The 25,875-nt window shown below is 39.1% G+C and overlaps 1 long non-coding RNA gene across 4 annotated transcripts in view; it reads left to right on the top strand.

The window, feature by feature from the left end:
- Nucleotides 1-2,750: 2,750 nt before the first annotated feature.
- LOC311603942 overlaps nucleotides 2,751-25,875 on the top strand; it is a 44,218-nt gene continuing 21,093 nt past the window's right edge. Inside the window, exons 1-4 of one of the 4 annotated variants that reach the window (XR_014781335.1) lie at nucleotides 2,751-2,850; nucleotides 5,578-5,871; nucleotides 7,684-7,781; nucleotides 11,368-11,482. This is a non-coding gene — a long non-coding RNA (uncharacterized lncRNA). Of the gene's footprint in view, nucleotides 2,851-5,577; nucleotides 5,872-7,683; nucleotides 7,818-11,367; nucleotides 11,483-25,875 lie in introns of all 4 variants that reach the window. The other 3 variants (XR_014781334.1, XR_014781336.1, XR_014781337.1) reach the window with 3 other exon arrangements.

Raw genomic sequence — 25,875 nt, 5'->3', positions numbered from 1 at the left:
GAGTTCCAAGATAGCCAGGACTACACAGAGAACCCCTCTCTCCCCCCAAAAAAAGGAAAGAAAGAAAGGAAGAAAGAAAGAAAGAAAGAAATAAGAAAGAAAGAAAGAAAGAAAGAAGAAAGAAAGAAAGAAATAAAAGAAAAGAAAAACACTGAATAAAAAATCTACTAATCTGCTAACTAGGTAGACAAATAAAATGAACACTTTTCAAATGAAAATGTGTAAATTAACAACAAGCCCACATTTATACATATTAGCATCTTTACTCATCAGGTAAATAGAAATCAAAATGCATTAATGACCAGTGTTTATAAGTTAGTTAGGAAGTATGCTGGTTCAATACATTAGAGTTGTAGATTCTCCTCCAATAACAATGATTTCACTAGCACTCAGTAGTTAGGTTTCCAGTAGTCATGGTTTCCCTCATGTTGAGCAGTTTTGAAGCCCAACTGGAGATCTGTTGGTTACTGCCAAGATATGTATGCCACTGCTGTACCCTTTGGGTTATTGTATGACCATTTTTCCTTATACTCACAGATAAGCATAATCTTTGCCCCTCATCAAGGAAACATCTCTGCAATAGAAGGAGACTGCTACAGAAAACCATAACCAATCAAAATGCAGGGCTGTGGAACCCATTCCCAATGGACACTGCTACAAAACACTCCTACACCTAAAGCTTAGTAAACATTGTAGAAGAGCAGACACAAAGAGCGTAAGAGCCAGAGGATAAGGCACTGTGCTCTAAGATCATGTCTCTCAGCAACATCAGAAGCTACACCCATAAAGTCTCACAAACATTGCCTACCCAAACTTGAGATGAGAAAGGATGATACCAACATCATATCAAACTGGATGGGTAAAAGCCAACCAGGCCACAGCCCTACACAAAGAAGCATGGATAAGTAAGGAAAGCTGGGAGTGGAAGAAATGATCTTCCCCAGGGAAGAGTACACTGATAGTCCAATGCCAAATGGTCAGTTCTGGAAACAAACATACAAGTATCACTGTATGGACTGAACAGGTTATATTTAGGAATATATATGCACATACATATTCATACATGCATTCAATAACAATTATGGAAAAAAGGCCATGGATCTGAAGGAGCATAGAGAAGGATAATATGGGAGGGATGGAGGGAGGAAAGGGGCAAAAGTTGTACTTTTATCATAAATTTAAAATTTTAACAAAAAAAGAAAAAATGCATTAAGATTCCATTTCAGCCTAACAAGAATTGCTATCATTAAGAAAACATAAAATAATAGTAGTAGCAAGAATGTGCAGGAAATGTCTGGTCTGCATGACGTAATTGCAATGTTAATCTGTCTCTTTCCTCTGGAAGTCAGTTCAGAAGTTCCTTAAATAATTAAAAACAGAGTTACTTCCACTATGATTCAACTATAGATTTTGTGGGCATGTACACAGGAGAAACCACATCAGTTAAATATACATATAGCTGAGTCCCCTGTTTCTTGCTATTTGCAGTAGCCAAATTATAGAACCAGCCTAGATGTCTGCCCATCAAAGGATAAATGAATAAGGGAAATATTATGCAAATATACACATTTGGTGCTGTAGTCAAACATATAAATGAATAAAATTATGTTGTTTGCAGGAAAATGAATGGAACTGGACATTATCATGCAAAGAGAAATAAGTAAAACTGAGGAATATGATCATGATTCCTCTCATATACAGGATTTATTGGATAAGAATAAGAAAATAAAAGCTGCATTAGGAATATAGGAGAGAATGGAAAAGAAAATATGGATTATGGTGGTGAAAATGATTAAATACATTGTATGCATAAAAACATCATCATGAGATGCATTGCCTGGAACTAATAGTAGTTACATATTAATATGAACTCATTAATATACACGTATGTAAGTAGGTTGGTGGCATACACTCACATAACACTCAAAGCACAAAGAAGACTTTCTCCAAACACACACACACACACACACACACACACACACACACACACACACACACACACACACACACAGCTTCTTTTCCCCAAATTTGTGGCAACTATCATATTAAGCTAAATGTGTGTAGTATCAAAGAGGAAGAAATAATCATATTTATACTTCAATATGAAGTAAGTAGACAGGTTTAGGTTCCAACATGCTTTCAATATCAGAGCTTTGATTATCATTAGGAATTACTAGTCCTGATGAATCCCTGAGTCATCAATGCAAACTGTGTATATGATTTAAAGCTCCAGACTCACAATTAAAGGGCTGGCAGGTCTAAAGAAGGGCAATGGATATTCATCATGGTTATATCAATTATGAACTAAATATTTATCCTCATTTTCTCCCAAATGGAGCTGTGCTCCCTGTATTGAACAGATGGTTTTGAAGCAACTTCGTTGGAGAATACAGTACATTTTGCCTGAAGGTTAAAAAGAATCCCAAACAATGCATGAAACTGTGGGTTTTACAGCAAAGATACCAAGAGAAATCTCTTTTTGCTACAGAAAGTAATTGGGTTCCCTCCCTTGGTACAGGCCAAGTCCCCAGTGTCACACACTGCTCCATATGAACACCTAATGACCTTTCCATTTGCTGGGCCAATAGGGAAAAACAGAAAATGTTCCTTCCCACATTAGCTCCCTGTGTGAGTTGCAAAGAATAGATCATGATTAATGAGACAGCCCCTCACAGAGTCCCAAGGGTTTCTAAGGAGATTGTATTGTTTATTCACACTCAACTGTATATTCTAGAATCAAAACAGCATTCCATTTAGATGTGTTAGAGGGCTCGGCTTGTGTGGTTTCCACCGGCCTGCTTCTTCCTGCTGGTAGGGTAGCATCGCATATTCAGGGTTTCAATATCTCAGGCAGGTCATGAGTTCAGTAAATCCATGTTGAATGAATGAACATAGAAATACTCACTTTAGAGATGGATTTCTTATTAAGTTATTCTATCTATCTACTTATCTATCTCTATCTATCTACCAACCATCCATCTACCATCTATACCATCTATCGATAGTATATGTATACTTGTGTGTGCATGTGTAATGCCCAACTTGAAAAATTGACATCAGTGACATGTGTGTTTCTGTGCATTCATGTGTGTGTTTGTGTGAGTGTGTGTGTATGTATGTGTGTGTGTGTGTGTGTGTGTGTGTGTGTGTGTGAGAGAGAGAGAGAGAGAGAGAGAGAGAGAGAGAGAGAGAGAGAGAGAGAGAATGAATGAATGAATGATAGTCATTTATTGCAAAACAATCTAATGTTCTTTTAACGGGAAGGAATGTACAAAACTAGTACAAAGCCTACGGTCTCATCCAGAATGTGCTGGTAGGGGAAGAGAAGAACAAATTTATTGTCATTTCAGCACATCTAGTAGCCACTTTCCCCTTCAAAAGGGCAAAGTTGGTGTGACATACTTCTCACAGCAGGTACCAGCAGAGGCAAACATTCCGCAGCTCAGGAAACAATGGTTTTAATAATGATTTTTTTTTCTAACTGCAACTTTGAGCAATGTGAACAGTCATTTTTCTGCAGGTAGCTAGATAGGGCTAATTTAAGAAATAGAAATTCCCAGGCTCACTGCCTCCTGTGAGTCATAAAAGTCGCAGTGCTTTCCACTCATTATTTTATTTCAGCCTCACGTGAACATTGTCAGGAGTGTGGTTTATGAAAGGCTTCCACCAACAGAAGATATGAAGGTTAAACACTGCACTAACTATCCCTAAGCAAACTCTTTGAGAGAATTGCCTTTTAAAAGATGTTTTATGTTGTAATATAATTATATCATTTCTAACCTCTCCTATGCTCTTCCTCTCTGTCAAGCTCAGGCAGATAAAACCTGCTTAGTTCCTGTAATATTGCATGTATGGATGGCATTTCAGGGCTGACTATTTTGTTACATAACCAATTGAGGGTGTGGCTTTTCCCTAGGGGAGCTGATTTTTCTCACTCCAAGCATCTCTCAGTACCCTGGAGTTTTCTGTATAGGCTTGAAGCCCTGAGAGATTTCCCTCTTCCAGGATATTTCTTAGCGCTTTCCTTGTTCAGGCTTACTTAGGCAGCCATGTTATTGAAACTACAACTACCTGGAGTGGCTGAGGTCTTGGATCTTGCAGGAGAACATGTGACCATTGTTTTATTAAAGGAATGTAATTTCTAATGAATAATGTTCTAAATATGTGTCTTTATGTCCACAATTAAGCTCTTATCCCCCAACAAAGGAACTTCTCTTTGCACCAGATGGAGATCATTACAAAAAACACAGATGATCAAAATCCACAGAATAAGAGATCATGGACTGAAACCCCAGATGATCCATCTATAACATAAACCCTGCACCTAAGGCTCAAGGCTCAGAAGCAGAATTGTGTAAGAGGCAGAGGAACAGGGTGTCTGCTGTGAGATTGCATCTCTTGGAGCCGTTTAGGAAGCTACTCCCATGAAGTATCCTTTTATCTTTTCCTCCTCCTGTTCTATCTCCTCCTCCTCCTCCTCCTCCTCCTCCTCCTCCTCCTCCTCCTCCTCCTGCTCCTCCTTCTCCTTTTGTGACGGTAGTATCACAGGGCCTTAGAGGAAAGTGCTATATTAGCAGCAGATTTCCACCTCTTTGTCGACAGTATGGGCTAACAGTGACTGGAGATAGCTGTGGACCAAATGCCCCCCACCTGCACAGATCGCATTAGAGAATGCTCACAGCAATTCAAGTTCTGCAAGAGCTCACTCTCTCCCCTTCCCTTCCCTCTCCTTCTGTCCCTCCCATCCTCCCTCTCCTCACATGCACACATACCACAAAGCTATACTGGATACGTGTCCATCTATATGTAATCTAGAAGACAGCCCTCTAAAGACCCCACTAGGTTCAAACTATGCCCTTGAGCTCAAAGCTTTCAGAGTGGTAGAAGTATAAAATGTCTTTACTTTATGCATTTATCCAGTCCATGATACTCTGTTGTAGGAGCCTGAGTTAATTTGATCTGTGTGTTAGATACAGTCAACTAACCAAACCATCAAAGCATATTACATACTAGTGACGCACACTGTGCACAAGTCATCTAAGGATTGAGTCTCTTTGGGTCAGGAGCTGCATAGCCTTTAACATCTGTGATGACCATAATTGCTCTTTCCCCTCAAGAAGGACACAGTTATCACCTTGTAATTTTGTTTAATCCCTTTCCTTCCTTTCTTCCTTCCTTCCTTGCTCCTTCCTTCCTTCACTTCTTTTTGTTTTGTTGTGCTGTTTTACAACTAATCATACTACTTTCTTCTACATAAAGAAGCAGATATTATTTAGTGACTCAAAGGTATGTAATTATGAGTGTTGTACCCAAAAATGAAACAATAATGGATATCTGAAAAACACTAAACAGTAATGTAACTTTGTCCACATAGCTGAACACAAATTGTGCTCTCAGAGAGTCTGACCTAGATTTTCCAACACTTCCCCTCTGAGGAAGAGTCCTGTGTGACCAACAGTCCTAATAAATCTGTTCTGTGTGTTATATAAGCAGGATGCTTTATAGTATAAAGAAAACTCTCCACTATAACTTTAAGGCATTGAAAAGTAAGTTCTCCGAATTCCATGTCTTTCCCAGAATCCAAGAGTGAGATACTGTTTGTTGCAGATATAATGAATGAGCAAAGCTGAATCATGCTTCGTTAAGACAGCCCCTTCATCCAATATGGCTTATGTATATATAGTGAGGGGAGAAAAAGCACAGGAGAGTGCAACACCATGGCAGAGAAAGAGCTCAGAATGAAGTGCCTATGAATCAAAGGGCACTAATGGTATCAAGGCCATCCTATTAGAAGCTGATCCTTCCTTGGAGGAACCAACTCTACAGACAGACGTCCTAACTTAAGGCTCAACCTACAGACTTTGAAAGAAAGTAAATATCTTGTTTTCAGCTGCTCAGTTTATGTGCCAAATTGCCATATTCTCATTAAAAAAAAAATAATTACAACTACTCTAGTGATCTGAAATGTCCCATCATACAAAACTTAGCACACAATAAAAAGAAGTACCAAGTTCCAAAAAGTCATGGGTAACTTATAAGCTAGTATTATTAAGAAAGAAGTGCTGCTTTATGCTTCCAAATATGTGACATACTGAAAGATGAACTCTGAGCATACCCTATACTCAGCTCCAGCACAACAATAAGCAGTATTCACTAAACCATCAGTAAACATGGAGATCTGGTAATTAGAGTGATCTGTTAAGTTACTTGAATTCAATTTCACTATCCAGTCATCTTCAGAAGTTGTAGCCAATACATTGATGCTATATGAGTTATGCACACGTGTGCGTGACTACCTGTGAACTTGCGTGGAACTCGGTGTTATTGAGTCTCTGCTTTAGGCTTGGTAGGAGACTGGGGTGGAGATGGGCTCCTGGCTACAACATATTCTTTAGAATCATAGACTTCTTTAATCTGTTTATTTAAATCGAATAAACAGACACACAGAGCCCCTTTTCTCCAAATTTCACTTTTGGTGATTGTGCACCTGGTTTTTAGCTCTGAGGAGTTTGGGAGATGTTACAATGTATTTTATCATTTATTTTGATAGACTGCTCTTTCTTTTTCTCTTCTTTGGCTCTAGATTTAAAAAGATATTTTGAAACTCAGATTGAAATCATGAAGTAATTCTCAAGAAATAGTTTTGGACTCCCTGGGGGGAGTTATTATTTCCTATTTCATAATTATAATTACAATCCTGTTCATTGGGACAATCTTCCAATACCTTCAGACAATTTCTTGCATAAACACATTTGTCATTGTTAATGTACTATAGATTCCTGGGAAGCAAAAGGCCATTAATTTTGTACATTTGAGTGTGTTGCCAACTGGAAGAATTGGTTTCTGATACATTTAGATTGCAGTTAATAGTTCATTGATGTTTAGCTGAATAATAAACTGAAGTTATCTTAAAATTATGAGGCACTAGAAAAATTGTAAGAAAAAAACAGAGGTTTCCATTTCCATAATGTTTATGTCTTCCTTTAAATATTATCATTTCTAATATATACACATATAAAAATGATATAATTATAATTGTAGAGTAACCAGATGGGATGCCATTCTGAATCCAGAAGATAAAAAATGAACTGTAGAACAGACAAGAATAGGCAATGCTAATATAAACCCTCACTCCAGGCCAGTCAATCCTCTGGCCCTCATGTGAAACGCATGCATAAGGAAACAGGACATTTCTTCCTTGTCAGTACTTCCTATTACTTTTTACATTTCTTTTCCTTCTATAAACATTCTTCACCTTGGTAGAAACCTTCAGAGTCTCCTCTTCTAGTTTTCTGATTCTATTATGAAAGATGAGATCTGCAGTGAAGATGTTCAGGTCTTTCTAACAGTTTTGATATCATAAATGGTCAAGGAATATTAAAATATGATCCCAATCAGAAACAGGTGGACAGGAATCCATCAGGGCAAGAAGGACACCTTGGTATGAGAGCATTTGGAATATTCATATCAGTTGTCTAAGTTCATTCTCAATACTCTGAGTCTGGGATGCTCAGGGAGAGTTCTGATGGCATCAGAAAAACAGCTGAGCAATGACCTCCTTCAAAACACATGCCAATAGTAAAGAATACCCTCTGCTCCTTCAGAATCTCTAGCACAGAAGTTTTTACAGAGAATCTGAATTCACCTCGATGTTTTCTAGCCATTTCATTATGTCTTCTACAGAACTCCGAGCTTTACTAGACTGTCTCGATTGTCATCTACTTGGCCACACTAGATGGGAGAGGAGGACTTAGGCAGATGTTGTCTCCATGGACACAACTGTATGTCATTCTCTGGACATCTTGCCCTGAATAATGGTATTTGATATCTGGTCCTATAGAATTATCCGGAATTTATAAACTGATTCATGCTTTCATCGTTACCTACTTCCTCTAGGTTATCAACAAGATAATGAATCTTTTTCAGAGAAAGACTACAATAACCATGCCAACTGGCGCAATTAGGATGGGATTCTGATCAAGAAATTTTAAGGGCTAATACTCCTCTGCAGTGCTAAATGAGACATATTTATTCTTACTTATTTTCTTCAAAGTGCATGACCTTCACCTGGGCCATGGGCTGGCCATAAAAAATTCCACATGCACTCTTCACATACAGCATGCATATTTTCCATGGGGCACAGACTGCCTAGTCCTTGCATGTGTCAGCAAAATTCCTCAACTGAGGTTTAGCCATTGAATGCATGTTTTCTCTAAAATCTCAGTTGTGCGTTAAAAAGCATTCCTTGTTAACTTAACTGTCAACTTGACATCAACTAAAGTCACCTAAGGAGAGAGTTTCAACTGAGGAATTGGCAAGATCAGATTGTGTGATGGGCATGTATGGGGATGGGGGCTGTTTCTGATTATTATTTTTGGAAGGAGGACCATGCTGCTCTGAGGGGCACCATTCTCAGTGTAGATTGTTCTGGGCTACATAAGAAGGCTACTTAAGCATGAGTTCATTAACAAGATGACATGCATTATTTCTCCATGATTTCTGCTTCCAGTTCCTGCCTTCATATCCACCAGTGATAGACTGTAATCTGTAAGCCAGCTTTATCCTTTCCTTACCCTGAGTTTCTTTTGGTCATGGTATTTGTCACAGAAACAGGATGAAACTAGAAAAGACAGCAATGCCGTATGTTTAAGGAAAAGTCATTAACTAGGTCATATCATTCGTTGCAGATCCGGACATGCACATGCCTATGCCCATGAATGTGGGTGTATGCACTTCCATGCATATGGCATATGTATGTGCTGTATACGTACTTTTTGTTCTGTTGTCTTTACTTGTTCTTGTGCGGGTGCTAACGGGAAGTACCAGGTATCCCCCTTTATCACTCTTCCATATTCTTTTGAGGCAGGGTCCCTCCTTGAAACCAAACTGTGTTTTTCAGATAAGTTGGCAGCCAAAACTCACAGTGATCCTGCTGCCTCCGCCCTTCCACCACCAGAGTTAGAAGATGTGTATGTCCATGCCTTGTATTTTACACAGTGCCCGGATCTAATTTCAGGTCCTCATGCTTGCTCAGAAAGCACTCCTGTCCACTCCACCACTCCAGACCCATGCTGTGAGTCTTTCTAATAACCAACATCCCTCTGGAAAATGCCAAGAAATGACTCTGGCCTGGCTTCCTGGACTCTGAATTCCCTCATTTCCCCACAGTTCTCTTTACACCCATCCCTTCCCCCCATCAAAGACTTGTGCACTTGTCTGATTGAATACGGAAGCAGGCCTTCCCCAACCCCTCATGTATATCTGGTAGTTCTCTTCTTTGAAGATTAAAATTATTCTTTCTTATGAGAAAATCTATTCTCATTTCCATGCCCTTTTATTTAATCGTGGAGGTTAATCAACTTTAAACCATAGTTATTGAAATAAAAAGAAAGCATGAAACAGGAAGAACATTCATTTCAATAAATGTAACTTAGAGAAGATAAAATCGTGCCTTTTCCAGCTGCTTAGATCATCTTTATCAGACTTGATACAGGGGGATTTCATTTGAAAAGATAAAAGGCATTGGCTTTAAATAGGTCTTTTGGTATTTCACAGAGAACAGAGGTCAGCAAGAAAAGCTTATCTCTCATAGAAGTATATTCTCAAGTGGAGAGATCTGCACACCAAAGTCTTCATGTCTTTATAACTAATACTACTTACCTCTCAATGGAAAGTTCCTTTAAGTACTGTAAAAGTATCATTTAATATCATAGGATACAGGTGTGACTACTTGACAAATTGAAACTTAATAAATTTTAATACAATTACAGGCCACGGTAAAAGCTTTACTTTTACATATTCCATTGTTTTTCTGTTTTAAAAAATTTACAGCTAAAATCAGCAAGACCGTAAGAATATTCCCCCGCCCCATCTCTCTCCCTCTCTCTCTCTCTCTCTCTCTCTCTCTCTCTCTCTCTCTCTCTCTCTCTAAATTTTGATCGTCCTTCTGGGAACAAACATACACCATATTTTCAAAAGAAAATAATAAATGTAATTTTAAATGGTTATAATAAGAATGAATTATATTTGTGTTTGTGCAGTGTACACACATATTGTGTGTGGTGTATGTATGTTTGGTGTGTGTGTGTGTTGTGTGTGTTTAGTATGTTTGTCAGATAATATGTGTTTAGTGTGCATGCTGTGTGTCTGGTGTTCATGTATTTGGTGTGTGGTGTGGGATATATATGTGTATGTGAGTATAGTTTATGCTTGATGGCATATGTGGTTTTGGTGTGTATACAATGTGTTCTGTGTGTTTGCATGTACATGTACCTAGGTAGGGTATATTTACTCATATGCCCTTCCTCCCAGCAAAGAGCTTTAGAAGTATTATGTTACAAAACCTCCTCTTTGAGGAATAATGTTTAAAACCAGTGGTAATAAACCTCACAGGGGGAAATAGTCTACAGTTTAAATGATGACTTTAACCCGCCCCAACTTTCACCAGCTAAAATAAGGATCACTTGCACCTCATATAGACTCTGCATCATGCAGCCTTTTCATGGGACAACTATGGTGTGCAAGACATCAAAAGTCCCCTACTTGTTCCCTGTTGTCTCTCTGTTTGCAGTGGGTACTATGTGAGATAGAACTCATTACTAACAAGTAGGCAGGTGTCTCTCCCTGTGTCTCTTTTTTTCTTTTACTTTCTTTAAAAAACTTTTTTAATTTATTATAATTTATTCAGATTATAGCCCAGTTGTTATCCCCTCCCTTGTATCTTCCTTTTTCCACTCTCCCTCCCTCTTCCGCCCTATTCCCCTTCCCTAGACCTCTGACAGAATGAGACCTCTTTCCCACGGTATGACCACAGGTTATCAGGGCTCATTAGGATAACCTGCTTCCTCTTTCTCTGTGGACCCGCTAGGCCTCCCCATCAAGGGACAGTGATCAAATGCGGGGGGACACCAGAGTTCATGTCACAGGCAGTCCCTGCTCTCCCTATAACCATGGAGAATGAGCTGTCCATTGGCTATATCTGAACAGGATGTCTACAACCAATTGTCTACTCATCACAGAGTGAAAGTTTGGTCTTTCACACAGATAACAAACTGACTCTTCCTGAGAACTCAGAATTATTTGTTCACACTCACTGCCCAGAGCATTTTTTTTATTTGTGTCATGGGCTTAGATCATATGTTTATGGGGGGATCCCATTCAGTTTAATAGTTCTAAATATACTTAAATATAAGCAATGAATTCATGGGCTTGATGACAATTATTAGTCCTTAAAGTGGGTATTATGGGGTTAATTGCATAAACTCTAAGTTTCAAAGTCTCTGGTCTTAATAGCATCAACTTCTTTTACTTTTGTAAAAAGTAAATTGTGCACTCTGGGATTCTGAGCTTATTTCTGTTGTTCTAAAGGCAGATCACAGGAGACCATTAATGCATCCCATCCAAAGAACAGATAAACAGAAGAGAAGCAAGCAATATCTATGTGATACTGATTCTTGGAGAGACAAAAGGGATTAAACGGCATGTATGCTGTCTGCATTTGATAAATATTGGTTAGAACAGACCTCTTGTATGAAGTTACATGCATAAACACTGGACATGGGTTCCTAAGAGAGAGAATTTTACCACCATTAGTCTGGGTGGTACAAAGGACAGATGGATGCTAGGAGCTTCAGAGGTACTTAGCTTTTATACAGCTAGCAAGGCTTCTCCAGGGCGTGTTACTGCACACCTCACAGGCCCAATGTTGTTATATGTGAGATGGAAATGATAACATTTGCTTCATAAACTTTCGATGAGGGAAAGCAATGAGATAGCATTAAGACAGACCCCAGTGAGTATTGCAAAGTCTTGGTATACTGTAGTCTAGTTGCAAATGTCTTTCAACACACTTGGAAAAAGCACTAACCTAGAATTCCTTTGGCAGTTAATCCACATACAATACAAACAATGGTATTTGCTTTTGCAGGGTATAGAAGCAAGATGCGATGCATGTGTCTATTGTGTAATGATCGAACAAGGGTAATTAGCCTCTCTTCATTCCCCACAGCCATTCTATATGTCTTGAAACCTTTTATCTATTTTTCCTTAGATATTTTTCAAGCACATAACAACTTATTGTTGAATATAGTTACTTTACCATGCTGCAGCACAAGAACTAACTCCTCATTCAACTATGTTTTAGCTCCTGATCTTCTCCTTAGGAAAAGAGTGTATTGCAAACATCTGCTCATGCAGATCTTCACAGTCAACATAGAAATGAAGCTGGTTAATGATGCTCCTCTCTCGTGACCTTAACAAGTGATTTTCCTTTCTTCTTCCTACAAGGTGGCCTTAGGACTTTGCTTTTGTATTCATTCCTTTACAGTTTTATCACACACACACACACACATACAAATATGTGCACTATGCACAATACTCCTTGTGTCCTCTTGTGTCCCCTTCCTCTTCCCAACAAGTTTCTCTTTCACTTCCTGCTCTCTTCTTTGTTTACAGCCCACTTTATTTAATTAGTATAATCATGTGAGCATGGAGGTGGGAATTATTTACTCAAGTAAAGATAATTTGCCAAATATGACTGCCTTCACCCAGCAGCTATTATTTCCATAGATCTCAGGGATGACTGGGATTAAATGAAACCCTCCTCCCTCTATGATGGAATATTGAGGGGCTATTTCTGTAGATATCGTGCAGGTAGCTACTGCTGTTATGTGTTCATGGGTTTAAAAGCCACATCACATCCAGACGACAATATTTCACAACAAAACAAACTTAAAGCACTGAAAAATAAATTAGACATAGTACCTAAAGGTGGAAAGGGCCTCCAGGATCTCGGACTGGCAGAATCAATACTGTGAAAATGGCTGTATCTCCAAGAGTGATTCATGCAATCTACAATTTCAGTAAAATTCATGTAAAGAGTTGACTAATGTTCTTCACAGAAATAGAACATAGCAATCCTGAAAATTGTATGGAAAATTGAATACCATGGGGCCTTAAAGCAATTCTATGCAGGAAAAATACAACTATAGGCATCACAATCCCTGATCTCAAGCTGTGTAACACACAACACACTACTGACCAGCACCACATAAAAATGGAAATCAGGAGAACTTACTAGAAGATACAGAGATAGTCCCACACAGACACAGACACATAAACTTTTCACCAAGACATCAAAAACATGCACTGGACAAAATGGCAGACTTTTCAACAAAACATACTTGTGAAACTAGACATCTACCTGCGAAGAATCCAAGGAGATCTACATCTCTCACTCTCACAAAAATAAAATGAAACTCAGTAACAGACCTTAATTTAAAACTGGAGGCATTACAACTACCAAAGGGAAAGTTAGGGAAAACACTTCAAGTCATAACTATAGGGCAGAAATTTCAGGGTAGATTGTCAATAGCACAGGAAAAGGGATCAAGAAGTGATGCATGAAATTAACCTCAGTCTTCCCATGTAACTCTTCTAAAATCTTATATTCGAATGAAGAGTAGACAGAATCCAAGCCTCAAAGATGTCTAACAATGCTCACCAGGCATTCAGGGCCTTTCTGTGCCTAAGATTTGGCTGGATATAAGATGAGTTCCCGATGTCTGCTAGGTAAGCATGCATTCCGTGATTACTAGTAAGGATTAACAGTTGCTATTTCTGTACACTCCCCTGTGCAGTGGAGGTATCTTTTTCTGACTCGTCACACAGAGGAATGAATGATGCCTCACCACCACCCCACTGTGCAGCGGCTGGTACTGGCCTTGGCTATGTTCTCCCATAAGTCTGAAACACATTGAATGGACTCAGAAAAAAATCTGGTTTTAGGCTTTCCTTCATCCTCTATATTTTCATTTTGAAACTCCACCTTTTGCAAGCACTTTAAGCAAGTTACTTTTAGATATAGTTTTTTTAAGATTTATTTATTTATTTATTTACTATGTGTACAGTGCTCTTTCTGAATGTTCATGTGCAGGCCAGAAAAGGGCATCAGATCACCTTAAAGATGGCTGTGATCCACCATGTGGTTGCTGGGAATTGAACTCAGGAACTCTGGAAGAGCAGACAGTGCTCTTAACTTCTAAGCCATCTCTCCAGCCCCTAGATGGAGGTTTATTTTTGATGCAAAGTTTGGATTCTATCTCCTTTCCTCTTTGAGAACAGTTTTACAAAAAAAGACATGCACTAACAATTCCCTTTAGAATATTTCTAGTCCAGAAGAGGGAAAGGGAAGAAAAAGAAGGAAAGAAGAAAGGTCAAAGAAAGAGAGAGACAAAGTCAGAGATTTGAGTCAGAGAAATGAGATATATAATGCAACCAAGAATGAACATGAGGAAGAAAGAGGGACCAGAGAAAGAACCGGGGAGGTCCGACACAGGAGGTGGAACAAGAGAAGGAATAAAGGAAAGTTAAACTATGTGTGAGAGACAACATATTCAGTTAAAGTTCACAGTTGAACTTTTATCTGTGAATAGTAAATGACTAAGATTTTAGAATACCAAATTCCTTCACATGTTGCAAAAGCAAACTCCCCCCTCAATGAAAATTCACTAAGGACAGAATAAATAAAAAAGAGCATGAATCTTGTCTTTAAAAGTTTGATTTGTGTTTTCAGGGCTTAACAGCACATCTATCATGAAAAGATTTCATGCTGTCATTGTTTAAAACTCTCATATTAAACATGTCATTCCTAATGGCAAGATAAGCAAATTTGAAATTGATTTTGAATTGAGGAAAATTGGGAAGGAATTTAGTGGAACCATTATGTTGTCAAGAATTCTTCATATTTGCTGTAATTCCAAGGCTAATTATTTTGTTCCAAAATCACTCCAACTGTGTGTCTCCTTTTCCTGTGACTTTTCTCCCTTGATAACTTCAGTGTTATTTCTGAAAGATGAACAAGAGGCCAAAAGGGACACATTGTCCTGACATGGTGGACATATGGAACGTGCCAACAAAACTCCATGAAATCTGGGTACTTCTAGGGTTCCCACTACCCATGATCCCCCCAGCGCACAATTATCTCTGAACTGGCTACATACAATAAATCATGAGATGGAAACATCACCGCATCCAAATACAGATGCATACAATTCTACAAGTTCTCTTAACAAACATATCACCTGTGTGATCACCCAAATGCATGCAAATTTTATTATCAAAATCTCTTCTTATACTCTTTCTTCCCATATCCTGATCTCCCAGGCCACTAGTTTCAGAACAATACAGTTGCTTGAACAGGATCTCCCATATGTTCATGTCAACCAAGAAGTCAAGTGTTTAACTTTGCATTGTGACCGTGTAATCAGTTGAGATGGGGTCCTTCACGATGAGTAAGGGTCCTGAAGACAAAGACCCTGCTGCTTTACAGAAAGACACAACAAAAGCACAAACAGAAGGCCATCTGAAGGGAGAAGACAAGTTTATAATCATGTTTGCTTAAGCCATAGGAGAGCAATGAAGGTGGCATTTTGTGAGAGCGGTTCTGAGAAATGAATGCATCCCATGCTCCTTTTGACAGGAGGGACTTTGAGATGATTGAGCCAACTCTAAGCCTCCTGTTAATATATCATGAAATATGTTGAGGAACACAGAGAGGAGTGTGATATTTGAGTGCCTGTCTGTCAGTAATTCATTGAGTACATAACTTTCCATACTCTAGCTGTTTCTTTTTTTTTTTAATCCGCTTATTTATTATGTTCTAAACACCAAGCTGCAGTATAGCTGTGTAACTCGTGCCTATTCTATCGGCAAACCTGTGAAGTGCCAAGCACGTGAAAACTATCCATAAATATCAGCAGAGGAGGGACTAAGGGGAAGAAGCCAAACTCCCCACAAGTGAAGTTGAATCTTTCTTCCTAGTTTATTTCCCCAAATTCTGATGATGTCAGAACACTTTCAATCCAGGACTCTCCTTTTGAACTTACTGAAGAGTATAACTCACCATTATATTGTAAAATATAATTTACCACTTCTATTAATGAAGTCATTAAGTTTTATGACATCTTTATGTTCAGCTTTAGGGATAGGAAATAATAATAGACTTTTAGTGCTATTGGGGACTTTAGAATAATCTTTTCTACTTTAGTTTTATACACATTAGAAAAACACAGGTCTGGAGAGGAGAAATAACAAAACCTGTGTGTCCTAGTTCCTACCTTGGTGTCTGGCAGGCAGTATCACCTTGTATTTCAAGACATCAAACATGGTATCTAAGAGGCTTTATCAAATAAACATGAGATATATGTTCATTCATAAATTTGTGCCATCTCACATTGTAAAATATTGAAGCTTAAAAACATCTGTTTTTCCTAACTGATAGATCCTGGTGTCTTCTGTGAGATGAATTTCTTTTTCTTCTGGGAATGTCATAGTTGTATACAATGTACTACTATGATTATACACAACCCCTTTATCCTCCCCTCCAACTTCCTCAAGTCTCCTCCCATCATGACTCCCAAACTCTTGTGCTTTTTCCCCCATTTTATTTTATGTATATGTGAGTGCTTTGCCTGCACTGTATTTGTCAGTACACCACATGTATGCCGTGCCCTTGGAGATCAGAAGAAGAAATCTGATTCTTAAAGACTGGAGTTACAGACTGCTGTGACCCACCAAGTGCTGGAGATATCTATCCCTCCAATCTCCCATGGTCTCTTTATTCTTTAAGTGTATCTCACTGTATCGAATTAGGGCTATCCATATCCAACTTCCTTACTTATGATACTGTTCATCTTACATTGAATAATTTTGAGTGTTTCATGAAATGTAGAACAATTTATTCTACCCAGCATTTAGAGTGATTAGAAAAGAGTTTCTTGGCCTTCAGCTTGTCTAACCACATAGTTTCTTTCAGATTGTAGCGTAGATCCTATCTTCTGGAATTCTCTAAGCCTAGATCTCTCCTATGTCTTTTATCCCTGTCAGTGAACACTCAGGCATTCTTCTAATAGGCTTCATCCATCTGTTGATGGAAACAGATGCAGAGACACGCAGCCAAACAGTAGGCTGAGGTAGGGGAGTTTTGTTGAAGAGTGGGAGGAAGGACTGAGGGAGCTGAGGGTTCAAGAAGACCTATTGAGCAGACTAACCTGGGTCCATGTGAGTGCACAGAGTCTGAGCCAATACCCAGGAATATGCATGGGCTGATTCTGGGTCCCCTGCACACTTGTAGCAGATGTGCAGCTCTTTCTTCATGTGGGTCCCCTAACAATTGGAGCAAGGTGACTCTGTTGCCTGCCTTTGTATCCCTTTCCCCTAGCTGGGCTGCCTTGTCTGGCTGCAGTGGGAGAGGATGTCCTTATCACTGCTGTGATTTAATGGGAGAGTGCTCCTTTGGTAATTCCCCTTCCCTGGGAAAAGGGGGTGACAAAAGGGGAGGAAAGTGCAGAGGCAAGACTGGGAGGAAAGGATGGAAGGGGCAGCAATCAGGCAGTAAACTGATGAGAGAGGCGGCGGGGGGTGGGGGGTTGAAGAAACCCCAGGTACTATACTACTAAATGTCATGTCAAACTGATACCAAACCTATTGTTTTCTTTTCTAATTTAGGACAAAATAAATGTTACTTCACTGTGGTAGAAAAAGACTTAGTTTTTTATTAACCAGATTGAAGAGAACATAATTTATCAAATAATTTGTTGCATAGACTATTTGATTTCAATATAAAGATTGTCAAACTAGACTCACTAAAAGAAAAGAATCAGATTTGCCCCAGATTCAGTGACAAATTAAAAGCTTGCATGCATTAAAATGTCTCCAGACCTTATCAAGAAACAAGTCTGTTTTTACCAGCTTCGTTTGTAGTGTACTCCTCTACCTGGCCCATAAATCCCTTCTGTTTACTGATAAACGGTCATAATTTAAGTAACATTGGGATCCATTTTCCAGGCATTTTATTAGCTTCTCTGAATTGATTAATGTTTCATAAACTCTGCTTGAGGGAGAAAAAAAGATAGCAATTGTGGTTTTGGTGTAAGCTTTTTAAAATGTGAATTTCACTTTTACTAGCTGACAACATAGCGCCATCTGTTGGATAAAATAAACTTTCTTTAGTAGGAGCCAAGTCTAAATTTCCCCCTTCCTCAGCCTCAAGATAGACACCAACTTAGTTTGTTAGCAGAAGTGACAAACGTTGAAAGGATATCCAATTTTAGCACAGCATTAAGCTCTAAAAAGAGTAGGAAGTCACTGGGTATCAGGAAGGGAATATAAATGCAAGTCTTCAAGCAAATTTTTGACTGCTCTGTTCCTTTCCTACATCATTGGAAGGAGGTGCCTATTGGTGGCAGAGAGATATGATGGTGAGTAAAGTATTTGCTATGTAAGTATGAAGACCTGAGTTTGAGTCTCTAGAACTTTAATTCAAGGGCATTCCTCTGTAATCCCAGAATCCCTTAGGTGAAATGGGAGATGGATACAGAATGCTCAGAAGCTTGCAGTCCAGCTAGCCTAGCAAACAAGAGATGCTGTCTTAAACAAGGTAGCATATGTGCGCAACACACACACACACACACACACACACACAACTTTTTTAAAAAAGAAAATACCAATAATGCAGTATTGTAATGGAGGTAATCATTACAGATCAGGGTTGGATAATGTTTAATACCCTGAAATACTTGAAATCTTATCCAAATTACAGAGATATAGAGTTAATATTGAGAACACTCAATGTTTGATTTTAATCTTTATTGTAGCCAGCTCATCCTCCTTATTTGTATGGATCTTGAATATGTACATTATGATTACAATATGTAAAGAACGGATCCTCACTGGAGGGTGCTACCACAGGAAAGATATTCAACCCTGAGTCTTTTTAAGAAATGATTTTTATTTAGTTATTCACTTTAGATCTCAGGCATAGCCTCCTTCATCCTCTCCTCCGTCCTTCCTCTCTGTCACTCTCTCATCCACCATCTTCCCTCCCCACCCCTCAGAAAATGGGAGACCATCCCCTGCAATCCTGTCCCAGCAATTCAAGTGGCATCAGGACTGTGTACTTCCTCTTCCACAGTGTCCTGGAAAGGCAGTCACACCAAGGTGAAGTGATCAAAAGGCATGCAACTGAGACAGCCTCAATCCCCTTTCTAGGGGACCCACATAGAGGCTAAGCTGCCCATTGGAGTATATATATATATGTGTGTGTGTGTGTGTGTGTGTGTGTGTGTGTGTGTGTGTGTGTATACATACATGTCTCCACAATCCCCTTTGACCCCTTTGGGCCCAGCTTAGTTGGAACTGTTGGTCTTCTAGTGGGGCTCCTGTCCCCTTTGGGTAGCTCTATCTTCTACAAGGCTCCCTAAACTCAGCTCAATGTTTGCCCGTGAGTCTCAGTTTCTGTTTTCATCCTTTTCTGAGCCTCTCAGAGGACAGCCATGCTAAGCTCCTGTTTGCAAACACAGTAGAGCATCATCAATGGTGTCAGGCATTGGCTCTCACCCATGTAGTGCACCTCAGGTTGGGCCAGGTTTTGGTTGCACATTCCCTTGATCTCTGCTTTATCTTTATGCCTACATATCCTGAAGACAGGGTAAATTCTGGATGGAAGTTTTTGTAGGTGGGTTGGTGTTCCCCTCTTTCCACCAGGAGTTCTGTCTGATTAGAGGGTGGCAACTCTAGTCTCTATGACCCCTACCACTAGAGGTTTCATCTATAGTCACCCCCATATCCTCACAGAAGCCCACCCTATTGCAGGTCTCCAGCGTGTCTAAGAGGAGCCCCTGCTCATGGTTGCTCCTCTGTCTGCAAGCCCTCTGTCCTCTCACCACCTCCCCTTACCATATATCTCTGATCCCCACCCTCATCCCCCTCAGTCTTCCCTCTCCTTTCCCGTTCCCTTTCTTCAACTGCTTCCACTGACTATTCTATTTCCCCTTCCACTGACTATTCTATTTCCCCTTCCACTGACTATTCTATTTCCCCTTCCGCTGACTATTCTATTTCCCCTTCCACTGACCATTCTATTTCCCCTTCTGCTGACTATTCTATTTCCCCTTCCACTGACTATTCTATTTCCCCTTCCACTAACTATTCTATTTCCCCTTCCACTGACTATTCTATTTCCCCTTTCACTGACTATTCTATTTCCCCTTCTGCTGACTATTCTATTTGCATTTCTGAATGAGATCTGAGCATCCTCCCTTGTGTTCTCCTTGTTTCTTAGCTTCTTTGGGTCTATTAATTGTAGTATGTTTATCCTATACTATATTGTTAAAATCTTCCTATAACTGAGTACAAACCCTATGTGTCTTTATAGGTCTGGGTTATCTCACTCAGGATGATCTTTTCTAGCCCCATCCATTTGCATGTAGATTTCATGATTTCCTTGTTTTTAACAGTTGTGTACTATTCTATTTTGTAAATGTATCACAGTTTCTTTATCCATTCTTCAGTTAAGGTTGTTTCCAGCTTCTGGCTATTATGAATAGAGCTGCTATGAACATAGTTGAGCAAATATTCTTTCGCCTAGTATGCATCTCTTGGGTATATGCCCAGAAGTGGTAAAGCTGGGTCTTGAGCTAGAGGTATTCCCAATTTTCTTAGAAACCACCGGATTGATTACCAAAGTGTCAACCCTGAACCTTGCACAGGCAAAAACTATACACAAGTTGATTTACAAACAGCAGTAACTCTATAAGAAACCTCTTTTATAAGTCAAACTTTTATACCTTTTCTACTAGAGGTTGACACAGAATGCAGAAGCACCCAACAAAAACGCTCTCTTGAAGGTGGTGTAAAGTGGGTGATGGCGAACTTCCTAACAGGCAGACATCTTCATACCACCTGACGCTGGAGCTGTAGAATGCTAGCATATAGGAATGCAATGTGTTGATAGACTCATCATCAAAGTCCTCCATCATTCAATTTTCATTAAAAAATATTCTTTCATGAGTAAAGCCTGAGAAAAAAACTAGATATTATTTTTAAAACAATCTTAAGAAAGCATATTTTTAATTAATTTCCACATTATAGGCAAGATATTTTCTACACACTATCAAGATTTGTATGGAATTGCTTTTATTAACAACAGGTGTGTATGTGTGTGTGTGTGTGTGTGTGTGTGAGAGAGAGAGAGAGAGAGAGAGAGAGAGAGAGAGAGAGAGAACAAAGCTCAGAGAAGCACACACCTATGAGAAAAACCATAATTATTTAGAAGGCAATTTGATGACATGACCATACAGTAAATTTACATCAACAGATTCTCTCCTTGGGCCAACATTTTCCCAGCCCTCATTTCTGACCACACTTTTAGTCTGGGTATGAACATCCTCCTGTATATGTTAAAAATTCCAACTCTTGGTTTATATTAATTGTAACTAATATGTTTATGTGATTACATAGAACAATATTAAATGTTGACCTTAAAGAATTAGTTGAGCACTACCAATTATTTGCATGGTAAAGAAATGAAATACTACATGTTTTTCTTTGGAAAGAGAAATAATGAAAGGATAAACATAGGTGTCTGGAAACTTCCTCAACTAGGTGACGCTTACAGATGATGCAGGAGAGTAGATAGAGCCCTGTTTTTACATTGTGTGAAAGGTAGATGCTATGGATATGATATCTACTAACACATTTTTGAAATATGTGACATGAAAACGTATTGTGACTTCTCCATTTTTAGCATTTATCTATTTAACTGAATTCCAGGCCAGTATGACAAAATGTCAAAGTCTCTGGAAACCAAAACATCCCCATGTGTTCCAGTCTTCTTCCACAGAAAAACGGATCATATGTTTTGTCTCATACACTGGACTTAGGTGCATATATGATATGCAAGCATGATATGTATACCATATTTTAAAATGCAAAATGTGAGGTGTTTTATATTTTCTAAATCTACTTGAGCTACACTTTGTGCCTGCTCAACTTTGTGCAAGCAGTACAACTGTCACATCTCTGTCTACAATTTATGTAAATAATGCTTTAATAATTATAGTCCCATTTTTATCATCCTGGACTAATCTGTAAGGTATTGTTGAGAGTGACAAACTCTGGAGAAGCCGTCATGGGCCAAGGAGATGTTCTGTCAGCAAAGTACATGTTGTGCAAGAATTAGGCCCCACTGCCATCTCCAGAACCCCTGTAAAATTGATTTGCTGGTCATCATGATAGAGAAGGCTTGCAATCCTAGAGCTGAGTAGAAAGAATCAGAAGAAATGTTAGGGCTCCCTTGATACCCAGTGAATCTAACTGGTGAGCTTCAAATCCTTGGGAGACCCTGTTTCAAAAGAGGTAGATGATAGTTTCTGAGGAAGTTATCTGAGGCTTCCCACTGACCTCCACATGCAAGTGTAGGAACAGGTATGCATGCACACCAGGGTGCACACACACACACAAGCATGTGCATACATGCACACATACATGCATAAAAGAGAAAAGTCATTATAGTAAGTCTGCCACATTTATCACCATTAACACTCAAATAGGACTCTCAATCACAATGTTCTCTATCTGGTGTTTGGTGTACTGAGTAATTCTGCCACTGTATTTTATTAACATTTTCTTATGATAAAAGTGAATTAAAGGTAGGGGTCCATATTGGCAGGCTACAAAAGACCCCTTTCCTACCATAGTTTAGTTTCTAATTCTCCATGCATTATTTTTAAAATGATTGCATAGTAGTAGCAATGATATCTAAAGCAATTTGAATAGTTATTATTTATTTGTGCTTATATTTTCTATTTATTTCTATATATTCATCATTTGAGAAATGAACAGCTTAAAGATAAAATTAATGAGTCCGTATTTCCACTTTATGGGTCAGTAACCACTCCTCGATAGTTCAGCTTTGTAAGCATCCTTGAGAGTGCCTTCTCACTCATCTTTCTACCTCCTGGTTCTTGAACAAAAACCATTTTGGATTCCTAAATCATAATTTCTAATGGGGGGGGGGTGAGTATAGACAAGTATATGTCCAAATTTCTTGAGGCATAGGAGCTAGTAGTTCTTTGTAGCCTTCTGGGAATGGGTAAGTTTTAAGTACATTGACATAAATAGATATTTTGTTAATAAAATGAAAGAATTAATTATATTATTTTCTTTTACCAAAGTTAAAAATTAATGTTAACATCCATGTTAGAATCATGCTGTGAATCCATGGCTGTCTGTCTTTGAAACCTTGGCTTCTTCCATAGAATCAGAATAAAAAGTGCTGACAGTCTGATAGGAGAAGGGGCAGCAATTTTAAAGAGAGAAGAAAGGAAAAATAAACAAGCATTATTGATCACTGACTTGTGAAATACAAGTCAAGTTTCCATTTATTCAGATTCATATTAAATATGGATACATTGAGTCATAGTGGCCTCTTCTGGTGAAGATGAGAATACCACAAATGGTTATTAAATTATAAATGTAATATAATTATAAATTTTAAATATCCTTTTACTTATTTAGATATTTCATTTCTTTATTAATATTAACTTGAAAAACATAAGACTCAGTGATATGAGTGGTAGGCAGATCATCAGGGACCGTTTTCCTATAGACCATCAAAGTATCATCATGAAAACAGAGTGTCATGTTAACAAGCACAGAGCTGAGTCTTCCCAGTGATGTCATCTTAAGAGAACTCCTTGGACTTTTCAGAGCTCAATCTTCCAAAAGACAAAAAAGAAAAAGAAAAGAAAAAAAAAAGAAGTACAGTATTCCTGCTTCTACTTGATGATGTGTTGCCATTTATTAGTATATGTTCAATGTGATGATGTAACACTCTTCATGAGGACCTATGAAATTATGGGTACAGCTCAGAAGTTACATATGAGGACATTCAACTAAGTATACCTCTTAATTGTGAATCCAGCCCTTAGACTGATGTCATTCACAGTTGATTGGCATGTCTGCTAACAAACAGAATTAAGCCATCACAAATGGCATCTGTCCTTGCACATGTAGACCCATCTTAGTTGATGTTTGTTATCCCTACCACCATTTTCAACCAGAGAAAACAGTGGAGGAAAGCCATTGTTTACTCAGATTACTATCTGCAGGTAAACAGGGTAGTGTAATAAAATAATAAAACTGGGCAAATTTCCAGTTCGTTCCCATGCCAAACATGCATAGCTATGGTTTAGGAGTAGGGAACATATACATCATGGTAATTTCAGAAACATAATTGTTTAACCTCCAAATACATTGTATGATTTTCACAGAAAATCACAATAGTAGAAAGATAGCTTACCAAACAGGAAAACCCGTCGTTGGCAGCTATATATCAAACCGAGACTTAACTTGCAGGTTCTATAAAGGACTACAAAGATAAACATGGCCCCTCCAAAACATGAGTCGTGGTGAAAGAAAATGGTATGACTTGAGATACCTATCTGTTAAGGGCTGATCAATCCCAGACTAGTGCCAATGTATCTAAATGAACTCTGAACTACATAATAGATGGCCCTTCTAATCACACAGAGGCCTTTAATAGCTGTGTGTCCACTTACTATATAGGTGGTATCAGGATGCATCAACAGACACTACGTTAAATGTAGAGCCAGTATGTCTTCCTCAAAATGTGATGATAAACCCCTAAGGTAGCTCATGTTTCATATTTGGAGGGACTGGCAGTGATGCTCTGCGTGGGCCAGTTGAGTATCGGTTGGCTCTGTTGGGAAGTCAATAAGAAGCATTTCATCTCTGGCTCACAGGCAGCCTTGCTTCAAGGTTAGCATAGATGTGCAGAGCCCTTTAGACAAAACTTATACATCATGCTCTGATATCATTTTACAGGTTATTTCTTTATTTAATATAATTTAATTTTTTTGTTTAATGTAATTTTGATGTTTTGGGATGCATGTGAGTGCACGCAGGCGTGTGCGTGTGCGTGTGCGTGTGCGTGTGCGTGTGTGTGTGTGTGTGTGTGTGTGTGTGTGTTCCAGAAGCTAGAGACTGATATCAGTTGTCCTACTCAGTGACTGACTACCACATTTTTTTTGATACAAGGGCTCTCACTGAACCCTGAATTCCTTTATTTGGCTGTACTGCTGACTGCAGAAAATCCCACCTCCAGCCCTCAGCTCTTGAGTGATACATACATGCTGCTGAGAAGTACTTTATATGGGTCCTGGGGATCCACTCTATAGTCCTCATGTTTGCATGGTAAGCACATTGCCAACTAAGCCATCACCCTAGCCTGCCAAATGTGATTTCTTTTTTAATTAATTAACTTATTATCACATTACATCATGATTGTAGCCCCCTTCCTCCACTCCTCCTAGTCCCACCCTTCCTCCCTCTTCTCCAATCCCCTGTTTCTCAGAAAAGTAGAGCCCCATCCCATCCGCCTCTCCTATAGCCTGGTGAGGCAGCCTTGCCAGGGAGGAGTGACCAAAAAGCAGGCAACAGAGTCCATGTCAGAGACAGCTCCCACTCCCCTTACTAGGGGACTCACATGAAGCCTGAGCTGCCCATCACTACATCTATGTAGGAGGCCTAGGTCCAGTCCATTTGTGGTCCTTAGTTGGAGCTTCAGTCTCCACAAGCCCCTCTGGGCCCTGGTTAGTTGGCTCTGTTGGTCTTCTTGTGGAGCTTCTGTCACTTCCAGGTCTTTCTATTCTACCCCCCACTTTTCCACAGCATCTATTTCCACCTGCTTCTGGGTAGAAACTTTGAGAGGACAGCTATGCTAAGATCCTGTCTGTGAGCATAGCAGAGTATCATTAATAGTGCAGGCACTGTCTCTTTCCCATGGGGTGGGTCTCAGGTTGGGCCAGGCATTGGTTGGACATTCCCTCAATCTCTGCTCTATCTTTATTCCTACACATCTCTTAGGCAGCGTAAATTTCAGGTCATAGTTTTTGTGGGTGGGTTAGTGTTCCTCTCCCTCTTTTAGAAGCCCTGTCTAGTTAGTGTCTTTTTCAGTCTCCATGAACCCTGGAACCTGTTGGTCCTTGAGAACTTCAACTTCAGCCTTTGGTTTTT

Source organism: Acomys minous (genome assembly GCF_964271855.1).
Source record: "Acomys minous genome assembly, chromosome: 8".
NCBI classification, from domain to species: Eukaryota; Metazoa; Chordata; class Mammalia; order Rodentia; family Muridae; genus Acomys; species Acomys minous.
The sequence above is the reverse complement of the archived record's forward strand: the minus strand, read 5'-3'. Positions and strand labels throughout refer to the sequence as shown.